Source organism: Canis lupus, chromosome 10 (genome assembly GCF_011100685.1).
Source record: "Canis lupus familiaris isolate Mischka breed German Shepherd chromosome 10, alternate assembly UU_Cfam_GSD_1.0, whole genome shotgun sequence".
Lineage (NCBI taxonomy): Eukaryota > Metazoa > Chordata > Mammalia > Carnivora > Canidae > Canis > Canis lupus.
This window is the reverse complement of record NC_049231.1, coordinates 49,778,353-49,796,000: the sequence shown is the minus strand read 5'-3', so window position 1 is coordinate 49,796,000 and position 17,648 is coordinate 49,778,353. Positions and strand designations below refer to the sequence as shown.

General features: G+C 48.0%; 1 long non-coding RNA gene across 1 annotated transcript; it reads left to right on the top strand.

The window, feature by feature from the left end:
* The first annotated feature begins 2,994 nt into the window (after positions 1-2,994).
* On the top strand, positions 2,995-3,833 carry LOC111097847. The gene is made up of 2 exons (XR_005365225.1): positions 2,995-3,185; positions 3,553-3,833. It is a non-coding gene; the product is annotated as an uncharacterized LOC111097847 (long non-coding RNA).
* Positions 3,834-17,648: the final 13,815 nt, after the last annotated feature.

Sequence of the window (17,648 nt, the reverse complement as noted above, 5' to 3'; positions counted from 1 at the left end):
CTGCCTCCCTCCCCGGGAACCCAGACCCCACTTCCTGCTGTAAGGCAGGAGCATCTGAATCCTCTTGGCCTGCCCCAGCTCTGGCCTTCTGAGCTGCCTTCAATTCATTATTGGGACCCCTGACATGAATTCATCTCCAAAACAACTGACAGGTAGGTTTTATGAAAGTTTTATGGGAAGTTGATGAGAGCTTTACAGAGTGCCTGTGGGGCCCAATTACCCTGAGTCCCATTCATTTGATTTTATTTAAGACTTGATGTATTCGTTTGAGAGAGCGAACATAAGTAGGGGTGGGGACAGAAGCAGACTCTGAGGAGTGGGGAACCCTGAGTGGGGCTCCTATCCCAGGGCAGGGCCCCGGGATCATGACCTGAGCTGAAGGCAGATGCTTAAGGGACTGAACCACTCAGGTGCCCCTCTCTAAGTCCCATTTAAAGATCTCTCTGTTTTTCCAAACTTTTCTCTCACCCAGAGTTGCTAGATACTTTCTCTTTCTCCTCAAACTTCTCAGCTTCTCAACCCTTGGGCTCCGGTCTCCACCGTCATATGTCCCCTCAGCAAAACAAAAGCTGGTGGCCAAGGAAGCCCTGGCTCCCCCAGTCCCTGGCTGCAAGGACTATACAGTTCCTGGTGAGGACTTGCCATGCACCACCTTTATTTACTGTTAGCTGCTTTTTCTACTCAGCCCATCATTTTAGACATAGCTCTCTTGGAGCAGGGACGGTGTTTTGATTCTTCCTTCCTGCATTCCCTGCTGCCTTGTTATTTTAGTGCTGACCTTGGGTGCACGCCACACGTAGTAGGTTCTGAACCCAAGTCTCTGGTTGTTACATTCTTTTCCTGCCTGGCTCCGGTTTCTGGATGGAGGCCTCCGGAGTCTGTCCTCTTCAACCCATAGATAGTGCCATAGAATGAGGCAAGTGGGGGATCCCTGGGTGGCGCAGCGGTTTGGCGCCTGCCTTTGGCCCAGGGCGCGATCCTGGAGACCCGGGATCGAATCCCACGTCGGGCTCCCGGTGCATGGAGCCTGCTTCTCCTTCTGCCTATGTCTCTGCCTCTCTCTCTCTCTGTGTGACTATCATAAATAAATAAAAATTAAAAAAAATGTTTAAAAAAAAAAAAAAAAAGAATGAGGCAAGTGTGTGAGATGGGGGCCAAGGGAAGAGTGCCAGGACTGTAATCAGGGGATGGTGCTTGATAGGAGGATCCTATACTGCTCCTAGGGGAGGGGGGTGGGGGGGCGTGAGGTGGGGGGGAGCTGCGAGATGGGCGGAGACTGAGCTCAAGCAGGACTGTCCCCTGCCTCCAAAGGAAACTGTGGGTTTATCGCTTTTCTTTGCTTCCCTGGGGGGTGGGGGTGGGGAACAAATGGGAGGGGCTTTGCTTTGGACCTGGGTGCAAAGGCAGGGGCTGGAGAGGGCCTGGGTCCTCCTCAGGGGCCTCCACCATGGGAGAGGCAAAGCTCAGGCTTCAACACTAGCCCTGACCCGTAGGGTAGGCTGCTTGTCACCATTCTGACAGCTGCCCTCCTGCAGGGCTCTTTGATTAAGAAATGCTTGCACTGGGCACTTTCCATTAGTTGACTGATACAAATCAGGGCACCTGGCTGGCTTGCTCAATGGAGTAGACAACTCTTGATCTTCAGGTTGTGAGTTCCAGCCCCATGTTGGGTGCAGAGGTTACTTAAAAAAAAATAAAATCTTAAAAAAAAACCCACCCCAAACCAATGTCCACACATTCTCTAGTAGCATTAACTGTCCCACCCTCAAGAAGGCGTGCACCTCCTGTAAGGGACTCGGTCCCTGCGAGCTGAAAGGAGCAAACTGTTACAACCGCAGGCAGGCACACCCCTTCCCTAGGGCCCTCCTCATTAACACTTCCTCCCGAGGTGCAAGGGAAGCTGTTTGCTGCTGCTGCTGCTGCTGCTGCAGAGGCTGTGCTTTGGGGCGAGGCTGCTTCTGCACCCTCTTTCCCTGCTGGCGGAGGGCCCGGGGAATCTGAGGGCCCACCAGAGCCAGGCTCTGCCCCTCCCTGAGACCTCAGCCCCAGGGACCCAGGAATCCCGGTGCCAGGGGTAACCCGGTAGAGGGAAAGTATATGTTTAATTCCAATCCTGAGTTGCCTGGAGAGGCAGAAATGGAGGGGACATTTGAGCCTGTGCTGGAGCCTCGGAGGAGGCAGGGAAAGCAGAGCAGCAGATGGAAGATACTGCAGGGCTTCCTCTCTGTTTCTAGGGTCCCAGGACCCCCGGAAGTGGGTCAGCAGATCTATTCTGGGCCAACCACAACTCCCCATGCCTCTGGGGAGCAAGTGCAGCCCTTCACTGAGCTCCCCCAGGAAATTGCACAAGGCTTTGCCTCCTTCCTCTGCCCTCCTCTGTGTCCTTCGCTGTACCCTCCCCGTCCATTACCTCAGCTCTGAAATCATGCCTGTTGACAGCAGGGGGAAAGGATGGAGTCTCTCTTCCCACCCTCTCCTCCTAACACTCGGTTCCAAAGCATGATAGACCCTCACTGTCAGAGCACCCCATGCTCCCGTACAGTCCCCCAGCTCACCCACTGGCCTTTCCTGCAGGACAGCATCCCTTTCACTGGGAACCAGGCTATTGCACTCCCCCCTCCAGATACAGCAAGAGGGGTCCCAGCTCGTGGAGACCGTGGTAGCAGACCCTTGGTCCAGCTCACCCACCCCCACACACACCTGGGATGATGGAATTGAGCAAGATGTGCTGGCACTCAACTGGAATAGGGAGAACAACAGGGAATATTTGAAGATTCTCATCTTTCCTTATTTGGAATTTGAGTCCTGGGTTTCCTTGCAGTCACTTAAACTCAAATCAGCAGACCTCTTATTCATTCATCCATTCATTCCACAAATATTTACTGCATGGTTACCAAATGGCAAGCGCTCTGCCAAGCACTGCATCCCTTGTAGTTACTGCTCCGAGAGCTTTCACAAAGGAACGTTCTAGAACATTCTAATGTGGATGGTGAAGCCACAAGTGGGAGGGGCCAGGGCTCGGGAGGGGATACCAAGCAAGCAGACAACTGGTGATTTCCAGGTGATCTAAGTGTGATGAAGAAGTCAAGGGTTTTGGACGGTGAGGCCTTCTGTGACCTGTTCGCATTGGGCTCTGGGACCTATAGCACAAGAAGGAGCCAGTCCTGCCTACAGCAGAGGGGAAGGTGAGCAGAAGGAAGGACATTCTGAGCAGAGGGAGCCACAGATATAAAGCACCAGGCAGAAAAAGCTCTGCTGACTTGAGTAGAGAGAAGGCCAGTGGGGCTTCACTAAATGAGTGCAGGGGAGAGAGAAGGGTCAGTGTGAGATCATATTGGGTCTTGTGGGTGGCATTTAAGGAATTTGGATTTATTCTAAGTACAATGGGAGTTCATTTAGGGCTTGCAAGCATGGAAGGCTCATGACTTTGCTTTTTGTTTTTTTTCAAACAAAAAGTTTATTTAAACATCAAGACACTTGACTTGAAAGGATACTAAGATCTATTTCTTTTAGAACAATTTTCTTAAAGATTTTTATTTATTTATTCATGAGAGACACAAAGAGAGCGGCAGAGACATAGGCAGAGGGAGAAGCAGAACTTGATCCAGGACCTCGGGATCTCGACCTGAGCCAGAGGCAGACGCTCAACCCCTGAGCCACCGAGGCATCCCTCTTTTAGAATAATTTATCCCTACTTAAAGACGGTGGCCCCACATGTAACAGCTACATGCAAAAAATTATAATTTATAAAATTTACAAAATTATAAAATTGTCCTTGGTTGTACAATGATAAATGAAAAACATTAAAATCTTCAGTCGAAGAAAGTCTGTAAGAATTTACATGTTGTTCTATCTTTGTTAAACGATGAGGACAAACGAACTTACTGGGGTATAAAGGTAAGAGCCACAGGAGCAGGCCACTAAAGGAAAAAGGGGCTATTTTCATACAATCATTATTTTTCCCCATCTCACCTCCATTTGCTGTCAACTGAAACATACCATTGGCTGTTTTGTTTAAAAAGATGCAATACACCTGTGTACATACACACCTGATGTACAATAAAGGAATGGGGAGGGGAAATGGAAGAAGAGTGGAAGCTGTGCCGTTGGAGTCAGGATGTGACGCACCCAGATTGCAGTTTTTATTTATTTTTTTATTTTTTAAAGATTTTATTTATTTATTTATTCATGAGAGACACACACACACACAGAGGCAGAGACATAGGCAGAGAGAAGCAGGCTCCACGCAGGGAGCCCGATGTGGGACTCCTGCTCACTTCCTGGGCCCACTGGCAGCCCTTTAAATCAGAATCTGATCTGCCTCATTGACAAACCCTGTCATTCGCGACTGGCTTTCGTTAGTGAGCTAAGTGCTGCAGGCCCCTTAACCTCACAGTGCTCCAAGGAACCTTCAGGCCTCTGCCTCCAAATGAAGGTGATGGTGGTTCTCAGGCTTGATTCCTTCCTGGACCTTTGCCTCCTGGGGCTTTGCCTCCCCGGGCAGCGTGCAGTCTCTTCAGCTGCTGCTTCACAAGAGAGGTACTGGGGTGGCAGTGAAGGAGCCATACCTGCAGCACCCAGAGCAGCAGAAGCGTGACAGGAGCTCATTTTACGGTGTAAAATGCCCCAGCTTCTCTGTCCAGCACTTGCCCCTCTCCTGCTTTGTTCCAAAGAAACTGCTTGGACCCCACAGAAGCAGGGAAGCAAATATCTGGTCATCGACCAGCTCAGACAGGTGGACAGGTCTCCTTCTAGGCAATGCTTTTTGTACTTTTCCCTAAAAGGCTCCCTGTGGCATTCGGGGCTACATCCCCAAATGACATCTCCTTTCCTTACAGAAAGTACCAGTAGCATCATCCTGGTCTTCAGTTGCCAGAACTTAAATGCACTATTTGCACAACTCGCCCCATCCAAACACCCCCCTCTCTTCCTCCTTTTTAAGGATGCTTCCCTGCCACGAGGACTGCTAAACCTGGGCTTAGCACCACTTCTTAAGCACTTTGCACGCTTACTGTACTTAGGGGAACTTCTGTTTTTCTCTTAGCTCTTTATAGCACACCCCCCTTTCTGGGCCACTCAAACCCTGCCTCTTCCTGACTCTGGGATCCTTGGACTTGGACACACCCTTGGACTCTCAGCCCATTGGTTTGTTTCATGTATTGGAGATTGGGTTCATTTTTCTGGAGAGGGAGTTGTTCCCTCTCCTGTGACTTGCTAGATTTTTCCCATTTGAGCCATGAGGGTCACTGACCCCTAAGGGGGTGAAATTGAGGATAATAACGTACTGACTCGGGCCCTATACGAACAGAAAGATCTGGTAAGCAAGGATGGCACTGGGTATTTTTTAAATGAATGAAACCTGGCTCTGGAATCGTAGCCTGGTCTTCCACTGATTCCCTTGGGCTTTGGATTGGACTCACTCCTACTCTCTCTGGCTGTTGTGTGACCCTGGCAGGTCACATCTCCATCTGTTAAGTGAACAGCCAGGGCCCGATGACCAAGTTCCCTGAGACCCCTCAGCCCCCTAGCTTCCCACTGGCTTCACCCCCTATTGATGACACTTGATCTCTTCTCACCTCTCTTTCTAGGCTTCCTTCTCATGCCTACTGGGTGCCACACATGCTAGCATCTGGGGTCCCTGCCCCTTTCATTGGGCCATGGGCAGGGCTGTACCCTAAGGGGCATTGGGAGAGGATAAACTGTAAATCTACTGGCCTCTCTCCAACCAAGGGCAGGGTATGTTTTGGGGAGCCTGCATTTGGGAACAAGACTGGCTGGGTGTGGTGTCGGTGTGGGTGCAGGGGTTTGGAGAGTAGTGGGAGAAAGCCTTAGGCCTTGGGCAGTCCCACTTGGGACACAGAGAGCATCAACAGGGCATACTTCCTGTCTTCAGGCTCTTGCCCACTGGAGAGAATCCAAACTTGGATCTCAGTTTGAGGTCTTAATAATAGTGTTTTCTATTCTCCATCAAGGCACCATGCAGTCCTTATCTAAGAGAATCTGTGTTGTTTATAGGTCAGAGCCCCGGGGTGGGGAATTGCAGGTCTGGATTCTATCCCCTGGGTTGCCATTCATTTGCTAGATTAGCAAAAGAAACTCACCTACTATATGCCTTAATTTTCCTATCAGTAAAATGAGAGAGAAAATGCCTGTTCTTATTGGGGTGTTTTGGCAGTGAATTGAAATATAAGACAGAAAGGCAAAGAGATGCTCATGTGTTCCATACAAAGTTTGATAACTGAAACTTAACTCAGTGAAAAAATTTTATTATACAAGAAATTAAAGAATACATTACAGATGTCAAAAAAGTTTTATAAATCACATATAACTCTACCATCCAAATACGGTTATTTTCTTTTTTTCATATTTCACAGTGATATTTCAAATAATTACACATGATATGCCTACCATTTTGCACCTCACATATGGAATCACTTGGTCTTTATAAGCTTCATTTTCAATGCCTACAAATTATTGCACCTAATATTTTTTATAATCGATTTTAACTATTGAAACAGTAATTGACATTTGAATTATTTTCAAGTTTTTATGATAATAGTGCTGCAATTAGCACATGACTTTTTAGTGGAATCAATCTGTATATAACATTTTGTCTACTTGTTAAATCGATACACACACATTGTTGAAAAATTTAAATATCCAGTATAAAGAATATTTAAATCACAGGTAATTGTTCCGCTGAGAGATACCCTTGTGAAAATGTCGAGTCTGTCCTTCAATTATTTTTCTATGCATATATTGGGAGGAGGGTCACTTGTGTGCATACACCTTACTGGCCTATTGATGCATACAGTGTTGCACACTGTGGCAGGGAAGTTAAGAGCCTGGGCTCCCAGTTCAGAGTCTCTAAGTTTAAATCCTATTTCTGCCACTTACTCAGTTAAGCCCTTTGGATAAACTCTACACCTCAATTTTCACACTATATTTGCTAGTCACCCTTAGGCAAGCTCCTCCTCTGGGCCACAGGTTTTAGAAGAGTGACAGTAATAAAATCTGTCTCCAATGGTTGTAAGAATCTGTATAAACCATTTAGCAGAACATCTGGCACATAGTAAGTGCTCAACAAATATTCCCTATGGTCATTTTTTCCATGCCATGATACATTCTTTTTTTTTTTTTTTTTTTGCCATGATACATTCTTGAAAAATCACCATTTTAAACACCCGCCTGATTATTGTTTGATAACTGAAACTTAACTCGGTGAAAAAATTTTATTATACAAGAAATTAAAGAATACATTACAGATGTCAAAAAAAGTTTTATAAATCACATATAACTCTACCATCCAAATACGGTTATTTTCTTTTTTTCATATTTCACAGTGATATTTCAATCAATGGAATAATATGTATATATATTTAAGTTTCCATCACAAGGCAGTGGTGTCTGCGTACCTAAACCTTTGCCCCAGATTACTTCCATGGGCAAGCATCCTAGAACTGGAATTAATGGGTTAAGGGTGTGACGATTTTTAAACGACTCTTTAATGCCTATGCCAAATTGCTTTGGCAGAAGAGATCTTAAAGAAACGGGGCTTAGGCATGGCTTTCAATCTCGGATTCTTTTTCCCCCACTCCCCTCCTTTCTCTCCCAGCCCTTACATCATTGCATTTGAAGCCAGACCCTTCAGGGTCCTAGACTTTAGACACGATCCCTTGGTGTGAAAGGGGCCAGCGCGGCGGACAGGGAGGAGGGAGAGACGCCTGGGTTGGAGCGTCCTCGTAAGTGCAGCGAAGTGACAGCGCGGCGGCAGGTGACCCGGGCCTGCCCTCGTAGGTCCCCCTCCCCGCCCGCCCCTGGAGCGCGTCCTCACCGCCCCTCCCGGGCCCGGCCCTAAAGGAGCCCCTGGGGACTTAGGGACGCTCCTCGGTGCCCTGGGCGCGGAGAAGGGCGACGCTGGGAAGTCCAGACTCGTGTCATCCCTGGCGGGCGGGAAGATGCCACCGCGCGGCTCGCGAGTATTTGCTGCCCGCAACCGGGTCCTGCAGGCCAGGCTCGGTGCCCGGCGCTGTGCACACGGGGGCCCAGGTGACAGAACTCAGGGCCGCCCCCCTGGGCGTGAGACGAGCTCGGAACCCAGGGTGCCCGGCCGGCGGGGGCGCCCCGGGGTCCCCGGGGGAGCCAGCGCTGCAGGCGGCGGGGCGACCAGGGCCCAGCTCACACCCGCCTGGCGGGACGTCTTTTTGGAGACGACGACGGTATTTCAGAGCAATGCTTAAAATAAAATGAGTAAACAAGACAGGAGGGAAGTGTTGATTGGATGGAGGGAGATCTCCTTGGCCCATTTGGTTGGCCCACCAACCCAGCGCCAGGCAGAGCCCCCAGCTTCCAGCACGCCCTCAACGCCCTCAACTCTGCATTCATTCTAGGCACCCTTCCTTGCAGCCAAGAGCCAGGTTTGCGGGCCTTTAGGGGGGCAGGGTCTAAAGTTTTTCTTGCAGACTCCTCAGAGAATCCTGAAACTCTAGGTACTCCCCTTGCACATTTGTGGGAGCATTCTTTTTTTTTTTTTTTTTTTTTTTTTATAGTGTAGTTACATAGGGTGAGCCCTCTGGTGTGTGCAAACACTGACATTGGAAAATAAAACTGCCATGTGGTATCTGTATACAATGGAATATTCCTCAGCCATTAGAAATGACAAATACCCACCATTTGCTTCCACGTGGATGGAACTGGAAGGTATTATGCTGAGTGAAATAAGTCAATCGGAGAAGGACAAACATTATATGGTCTCATTCATTTGGGGAATATAAATAATAGTGAAAGGAAATAAAGGGGAAAGGAGAAAAAATGAGTGGGAAATATCAGAAAGGGAGACAGAACATGAAAGACTCCTAACTCTGGGAAACGAACTAGGGGTGGTGGAAGGGGAGGAGGGCAGGGGGTGGGGGTGACTGGGTGACGGGCACTGAGGGGGGCACTTGAGGGGATGAGAACTGGGTGTTATTCTATATGTTGGCAAATTGAACAGCAATAAACAATAAATTTATATAAAAAAAGGAAAATAAAACTGCTTTTGGAGCTCTGAAAAATATTTCCAAATGAAATACTATAGCCACTGCATACTCACTGCCATCCTTTTAAAAAACACGTGAAGTTTATAACAGTAGGAAAAAATGTCATCTTTCTTTTTTCTCCTCGAGTTTATATTTCCATTCTCCTTTTCCTACATAATTTTATCCTCATATATTTTTATGATCGGATGACTTTTATGTACCACCTTGTCATACTTCTCTCCAAAAGCTTTGTATATAAAATGAATTAAGTTTTTAAATTTCCTGTGACCATAGATTCGAAATGTTAAGAGAATATGTTCTCTCGATTTGTACCATGACAACTAGTCCACAATCAAAACAAATGCCATTAGGGATTTTAATAGATACTAAGGAAGCATAAAGAATAAAGCTTAATTGGAAATACATTTCTTAATGAGATAAAGCTTTTTTCCTGCCCCAATTAGTTCCTGTTTCCATGAATGAATATTACTCATTGCTAGATGAGGTCAGGGTTCAGCATTAATTCTTGTGTGTGTGTGTGTGTGTGTGTGTGTGTGTGTGTGTTTTAATAGATGTGAGAGCTGAGCTCAGGAACCTTTTCACGTATGTAAGTACAAAGAAGTATAAGGAGTTTGTCAATCAATTTTAGAAATTCTTTTTGAGTTATATGCCGACGACCATATGGGTGGGTCATTAAGAATCTATCAGCTGACAACTAGAAGAGATTCTCTTTCACTTTGAATGAAAGCAAAGAATTAGAACCTCATTGATTTGCCCAGTCATCAGTCATTCCTTTCCTCAACACTGATGCCTGGATTTAGAGTGTAGCTTTGATGCGCATACGTTTTTCCCTAAGCCAATGCACCATGGTAAGATTTGGCATGGGTGAGGGGTGTGCCTTTCTTTTTGAGAGGTGGGAGAAGGGTGACTGTAAAATGAGAAGTAGGAGGGGAATGAGCAGCACCCCTGGACCGAGACCTCTGACCTCTGTGAGCTCAGGCAGGACACCAGCAGGGGAAAGCCGGGGTGGAGGTTGAGCGCTCGTCCTGTGAGGCTCTTTAAATGACCCACACCAAATACATGGCCTGTGACGATCTTCGTGTATCCCCAGGAGCACCTGCACCCTGGGTTGTACTGGGCCACAGCTGGATGGATGGGCAAAGAAGGCGAAGTGATGGGGCCAGGGGTTCCTGGAAGTTCTGAAAGTCTCTTTGCAGGAGATGGGGGGCTCTGGGTAGAAGGTCCTCCCTGGGGAGTGGTTGCTCCTGTGCAGGGCCTTTCTGCAGGGTGGGGGGGGGCGGTCAGCCCCAGTAGCAGTGACCCGAACCCATGGACACCAGCTGTGGTCGGTCTCCAGATCCAGCCTCTTCTCTCAGAGCTTTCCTTCTCCTTTGGTTCAGCCTGCTTTGAGCTCTTTTTTTTTTTTTTTTAAAGATTTTATTTATTTATTCATGAGAGACACACAGAGAGAGGGGGTGGGTAGAGGCACAGGCAGAGGGAGAAGCAGGCTCCCTTGCGGGGAGCCCGGTAAAGGACTCCATCCAGGGACCCCGGGATCATAACCTGAGCCAAAGGCAGACAGACCACTGAGCCACCCAGGCGTCCCTACTTTGAGTTCTTGAAAGAACTTCTTTCTCATTCTTCTGTGCAGGACCTCTGCAGGGCAGGACAGGGTCCCCATAGACCAATTAGAGTGCAGAGGGGTGCAGTGGGGCCAACCAGGGCTAGAGAAAGCCAGAGCCCCTGATGGAGTGCTGGCTACTTCGCTGGTTTGCCTCTCCTCTCCATCCCAGCTGTGCTCATCTGTGGGGCCTTGGCTGGCCTCTGTGGCGCCTGTGTGTCATTAGAAAAATGCCCCCTTGGGCAGCCCCAGTGGCTTAGCAGTTTAGCGCTGCCTTCAGCCCAGGGCCTGATCCTGAGACCTGGGATCGAGTCCAATGTTGGGCTCCCTGCATGGAGCCTGCTTCTCCCTCTGCCTGTGTCTCTGCCTCTCTCTCTCTCTCTCTGTCTCTCTCATGAATAAATAAATAAAATCTTTAAGAAAAAGGCCCCCTCTGGACATATACAGTACCAGGAGCCCATAAGGTGGGGGACATACAAGATACCTTTGTACTAAGAAAAGGCTCCCCTTCCTCTGGACTGACACAACCCAGCACCCAGAACAATGGCTTGGCCAGGGGAGGGTGGACTGCATTTCAGCTCCCACTTGTCCCCTCCGTGGGACACTTGGCCATAGCACACCTGCATGACCACATGGGGGATGCCCTTGCCTTTGGCACACTGTTTCCTCTATCTGAAGCATTGTCCTTCTACTAGATTAGCCAAATCCTACCCATCCTTGTGGCCACCTCCTCCTCCAAGAACCAGGCTCCTCCGGCCCACCATCATCTCTCCCTCTTCTGACTTCCTGTGATGCCTTCAGTCTGTAGACATTAATCATATGGAGATGATTGGGCAGGGTCTACACTAGAGCAGTGGTTCTCAACTGGAGGCAATTTTGACCCACCAGGGGACATTTGGCCATGGCTAGAGACATTTATCATTGTCACAACTAAAACAGGGAGCCTGTTACTGGCATCTAGTGGGTAGATACTGTGATGCTGTTAAATATTCTACAATGCACAGGACAGCCTCCAACGTCCACTCCCTATCAAGCAAAGAATTATCTGGCTCAAAATGTCCAGAGTGCCAAGGAGGCAATCTGGACCAGGTAATCTCTAGTCTTGAGAAGACTTTATGTCACACCCTAAATTATATTGCTACTATTTTTCTACTATTTTAATGACTTTAGTGTCAGTGTTATTTCCTCAACCAGGTGGTAACTTCTTCAAGGACTTGCAGGCTCTACTGCAAGGGCACTAACACAGGATCCCCCAGGGCTTTTTGGCTATCAAGAAGATACAGAAAAAGGGTGAATGAACACTCTTTGGTCTGCCCCAGCCCAGCCCTCTGATGTTTCTTGTGAGCTTCTTCTTTTTTTTTTTCTTTTTTTAAAGATTTTATTTATTTCTTCATGAGAGACACAGAGAGAAAGGCAGAGACATAGGCAGAGGGAGAAGCAGGCTCCCTGTAGGGAGTCCGATGTCAAACTTGATCCTGGGATCCTGGGATCACACCCTGAGCCGAAGGTAGATGCTCAACCACTGAACGACCCAGGTGCCCCTCTTGTGAGCTTCTGCTATTATTATTCCTGACCAATGGAACTCTATTACATCATATCTTATAAAACAAAAACAAAAACAAAACAAGAGAGCCAGACAAGCACAGGATTCCTTCATATGGCTCATAGAACCACCCCAGTCTCCAGACTGCATCTCACTACATGCCTGGACCATGGCTCATTTGAAAGACTTTGAGAGAAGTCATTAAACTTGGAGGTTGTGGACAGGCAATGTGTCAGCTTTCTCTTTAGCCTGGAGTAAGGAATCTATTAACCATGTTGCCCAAATTCATGCAGTCTGCAACTACCCCACACCAGAGTTCATGGAAAGGAGAGCTCTGAAAGATGTTTTTTCTCTTAAATGTGGAATCTCCTAGAAGGCTGGACCTTTGTATTTGTGGGGCTCCAGTGTAAGAGGACGAATGAAGTCCACAAATCATGTACTTAAATATCTTCTAATCCTAAAGCAAGCTATCAATTGTTAAATGTTCTAAACTCCTATCCTGAAAAATGTATCTTCATCCTGACATGGAAGGTCAAGGTTGACTTGAGACTTCTCAGACTCCTCCAATCACCATGCTAGAGCATGGTAGTTGTGGGGAGAGCTGGCCCCAGGACTCCTGACACCCTACTCATGGCCCGTGGCTGCTCCACTTCACTCTCAGCTTGTCTCACCATTTGAAGGGGCGCTGTGGGTATTCCAGCCTATGTATCCAGTTCCAATTATACGTCTTGTATGCATACCTCTAATTCAGTCTACTTGGAAAGAAAGGCCTGGAGAAGACGCTTTTGGGCTCTAAAAACAGGTTTGGGGCCTTTGAGCAAGGAGTTTCTGGGCCCTATATATCCTGGGTATGGTCTGGGACTAAGGTATGTATGTGGTGGGTATATCCACTTGACCTCACAGATTCCTTACCCTGTGGGGAGGGATGAGCCAGATTGGAGCCCTCTTAAAGTGCCAGTCCAGAGCACTTTGGGTTTAAGGGCAGAACTGACACCCCAAGTAGCAGCAGCTGCAGGATGTACCCTGGGCCTTCTGGAGGCTGACCCCACACTCTTCCCCCCCACCCCATAGACAGACTGGGTAGGAACCTCAAGACCTATTTTGGGTAACAGTTTTATCGATATATAATTCACCTACCATACAATTCACCCACTTAAAGTGTAGAATTCAGTGGCTTTAGTATATTCAGAGCTATATAACCATCACCACAATCAATTTTAGAACACTTCATCACCCTGCAACGTTAGCTGTCACTCTCCAAGCCCTTTATTCCCCCGATCCCAGGCAACCGCTAATCTGCTTTCTTTCTGTATAGATTAGTCTATTCTGGACATTTCATATAAATGGAATCATATACTATGTAGTCTTTAGTGGTTGGCTTTTTTCACTTAGCATAGTATTTTCAAGGTTCATTCATGTTGTACCATGCTTTATTCCTTTTTATCACCAGACAATATTCCATTTTATGGATATCCCACATTTTAGTTATCCACCCATCAGGTGACGGACATTTGGGTTGCTCCAGACCTTTCACGGTCTTTTCCTGGACCCTCTTATGAGCGCAGGGCTCTGCATATTGGCAGTGCACAACATATACTTGCCCTCAGAGTTTCTCTCCAGCAGGTCCCCTGTGCTATCATCAGTGCCCCATCCCCTCCTGGTGCCAAAGCAGGGCTGTTTTCCCTCAAGAAATGGGGAGATGGCTCCCTTTCCTGCTGTGGTTGTGCACGTGAGAACCCCACCTCTTGTCATGGCTCCCAAATTCCCTGGTTTGGGTTCATCTCCATATCTTTCTCCACAGGACAGGCTGGGAGCAGATGCCATGATATTTCCTCCATTAGCTATTGCCAATCCCAGGTTCCAACTCATATAATCCTCTTTTCTTTAGCCAAATGGGAAAGCCCTTGTGTGATTCAGAACACTTGGCTCCAAGTGATAGCTACCCAATTCAAATCAATGTTAACAGCAACTGAAAAGCTTTCGGGATGTCTCTTATTTCCAGTAGAAAACTGGAATATCCAGGGGCTTGAGTCATGCCAACAAGGACTCCCTTTCTCTTTCCTTTTCCTTCCCACCTGTCTCTCCCTGTCAGTGTCTTCTTATCTCTTCTTGGCTCTGCTTTTCTCCTTGGAAGCTTTATTCTCAGGCGGGCTTTCCCCTAGTGGAACAGGATGGCCACCAGCTGCTGTGGACGTACAGTCTACTCGCTCAGAGCTTATCTTCCCAGGCGCTCTAGCAAAAAACAGGTTTGAGACTCATTGGTCAGGCTTGGATAACGTGTCCACACAGGAACTAATCATTTGGACCAGAGACAGAATGTTCTCATTGGCTGGTCTGGGTCTTGGGCCCACTCTTGATTGAAAATCAGCCCCCTTGAACCTCATGGACTAAGATTAGGGAACATGGAGTCCCTCCCCCCTAAAAAATCAAGGGGAAATGAATGCTGGACATACACAGTGGGTACCACTGAAGGCATTCTATGAACTGGCCCGTCTGGGGCCCGGCCCACCAGTTTATCGTACATGTTCAGATATGTCTGAACCCTACTGGTGGACGTACCTAGTCTGAAGTGGAGATCCTTGCTCCATGTGAGAAGTTCATTCCATACGAGAGTCTAGAAATTAGTATCCGTGATGTCAGCCTTCCTAATGAGGATTTGTAATGGAACACGAACAAATCCTTATCCAAGAAATTTTGCCCTGATAGTGGTATTAGAGGCTTTAGGGCAGGACAGTGGGGAAAATGTTATTTAATTCAAGAGGGGAGGCCCAGAAGCACAGTAAGTAGGTACTCATCCATCCTACCCACGTTTGGGATCTAAATGTTCTCAGTATAATTTCATAGTAATTTATCTGTGCCAGGGATGAGCAGAATCCGGTGGGGGAGGCATCAGGGGGAGCCGTAGACAAGGAGTCATAGACAAAGTGCCTGGGTGGAGATGAGAGAGCTGGTTGTAGGCAGCAGCCCAACATAGCTCTTCTGTGAGATCCCCCTCGCTCTTTCTCCCCCTTTCCTGAATCCTCGGTTGCCATAGAAACTAATGATGCTCCCTCCCCCTCTTCCCCTCTCTGGCTGGCTCTGGTCCCCAGGCCCCACCACTTTAACAATCCTCACAGAGCTGTTGCCTGCCTCCCTTCAACTCGCTCAGCCTGGGTACTCAGCCTCACCCTCCACCCCTAACAGATTCTCCTGACTCATTTCCCCGCTTCCAGGCCCCTGCCTTGCTCCCGCTTTAATCCTGATCCAGGCTTGAGCTAAATTCCCATCTTCCTTCAAGAAGTTGTATGGAAATTAGATTTTTGCCACTCTAACTGGATTTGAAATGCATTAAGAGACCTGTCTCTTGAAACACCTCAAGGCAGGATGGTCGTGGAGGGCAGAAGGATCTCTCACTGCTGCTTCCGTGCCTAAACACTGCTGGAGTGAATCACGTTCTATTTTTGTACTAGGAGAGCTTTCTGTTTAAAGAAATCCCCTAGCCAGTCTCAGAGTGCAACAGAGATTGTATCATAAAGGAAATCACATCTCAAGTTCAGAGCTTGCAAACCAGTGGGCCCACAGATGTTAGGTCCATAGTATGGTGAAAAAAAAAAAGGGAACCAATAATTCACAATCAGCAGTTATCACATAAAAAGACTGGATTCCTGGCTTTTCTTGAATTGGACACGGCCTGTATCCTTATGTGGTAAAAATGGGTGGGAGGGAAGGGGCATAGGGCTGCCTCCTTTGCACTGGCTTATTATTTCCTGTTAGCCACATGGGGTCAGCTTCCTTGTTTTACCTGCCATGCCTGGGCCCTCTGGGCATCCCAGTTTTTGATCCCTGCCCTCACTGATCTGTTGTGAGAATCCGGATAGTCCTGCACTGTGTGGTTTGCTTAGGGCAGTAATCTGGAGATCCTCTGAAGGTAGCCTGATATCTGAGAGCAGGTGAGCTTTCTATACTTCGCTGTGCTTTCAGAGTCTTCAAGTCCAAGCTCATCATTTTCTAGGAACACAGTCAAGTTCTGATATGGGCTGGATAGGGGAGCTAGGGGAAGGGTGCTTTGTGAGGATACAGAAGTCACTCAGAAGTGAAAATTGGTGAGAGTGAAGCCTGGGATTTCTCTCTGGGTCTGAGCATCTCCCCCTTCTTTCACACACCTGCTACAGTACCCTGGCCTTAACAGAGCCAGGCACAGCTGACTGAAGAGAGCAGACTCCCCAGGCCAGCTGCAGACTTCCTCACCTGATTTGAGGGACCCAGTAGGTTTTGGATGGGGTCCAGAGGAAGCTCTTCAAGGCTCTGAGTGTGGATCTCCCACTCAGCTCTCAAGAAAATGGTGGATATGTGGGCAGCAGATGGGCCAATGAGGACTTATACCCCTGTCCTCTCCCCAAAACATTTCCCTCCACAGCCTTTGGTGGGAGGAAATGAGAGAATGGGTAGAATGAAAAGGGAGCTTTTTAAGCCTGTACCTTCAAAGGTGCTACCCCTAGATATATGTACGCACTGGGAGAGACCCAGTGGGTGTGCACCATATCATTTGAAACACAGTGACAGCCCTCTTCATGTAGGTTATCCAAGCAGCTCTGGATCTTCATCCACAAACCCAAGTACACAAGACATAGATTTGTTTTGTTTTATTTTTTTACATCAACTTTCGGCTCCTTCTCCTTGCCGTACTTGGTCTCTGGAACCTTCTGGCTGAGTTAGCTCGGGCAACTCCTGAACCTGAGTGTGTTTTCCCATATGCAAAGTGGTGATGGTAATAGTGCTGCCTGGGGAGTGGCCTCCGGATGAAATGTGATGATGCAAAGTGCACTGGACACGGTGGGATCCCCAGGGGGTACTCAGTAAGTGTGAGCTTCCCTCTCCCAGAAGCCTTCATAGAATGCTTTAGCTCATGGAATCTTTCTCAGGTTGCCTATTGCATCCTTTTGTTCACTGGACTGTTCATTTGTTAAGTGTCCGGCAGTGGGGTGGTCCCCGCAGCCCCCCTATTAGCTGGGGTGCCATCTGGCACGGGATACGGAGAGAAGAGCTGTTCCATGTTTGGGAGGTACCACCCTGGCGTTCCTGGGGTGGAGAGCGGCTTCTGGAACACCCCGCCCTAGAACTTTCCTTCTCAATCCAGGGTTGCCTTACTCAGCACTTTCTGTGTGGCTTCCCGGTGGCTGGCTTCCAAGGCCTGCTCTCTGCCCCAGGACCCTACAAAGGCTTCTTTGAAGAGAAGTTTGAGGGAAAGTGACTGTGTCATTTGAAACAAGAGAGGTTCATAGGGGTAAAAAGTGTAACTTTATTCTCTTATTTTGGGATTTTCTAGTCTAGAGAAAAATGATCAGCTGAATGGAACTGGGTGGGGGCGGAGGCCTTGAGGGATAATACCCAGAGTTGGAAAGCTTGAGGTTTCCTTAGCCCTGTGATTTGCAGCTGAGAGCCTGGAGCAGGACCTGCAAGCCTGAGCTGCCTCCTGCTCCCTCAGACT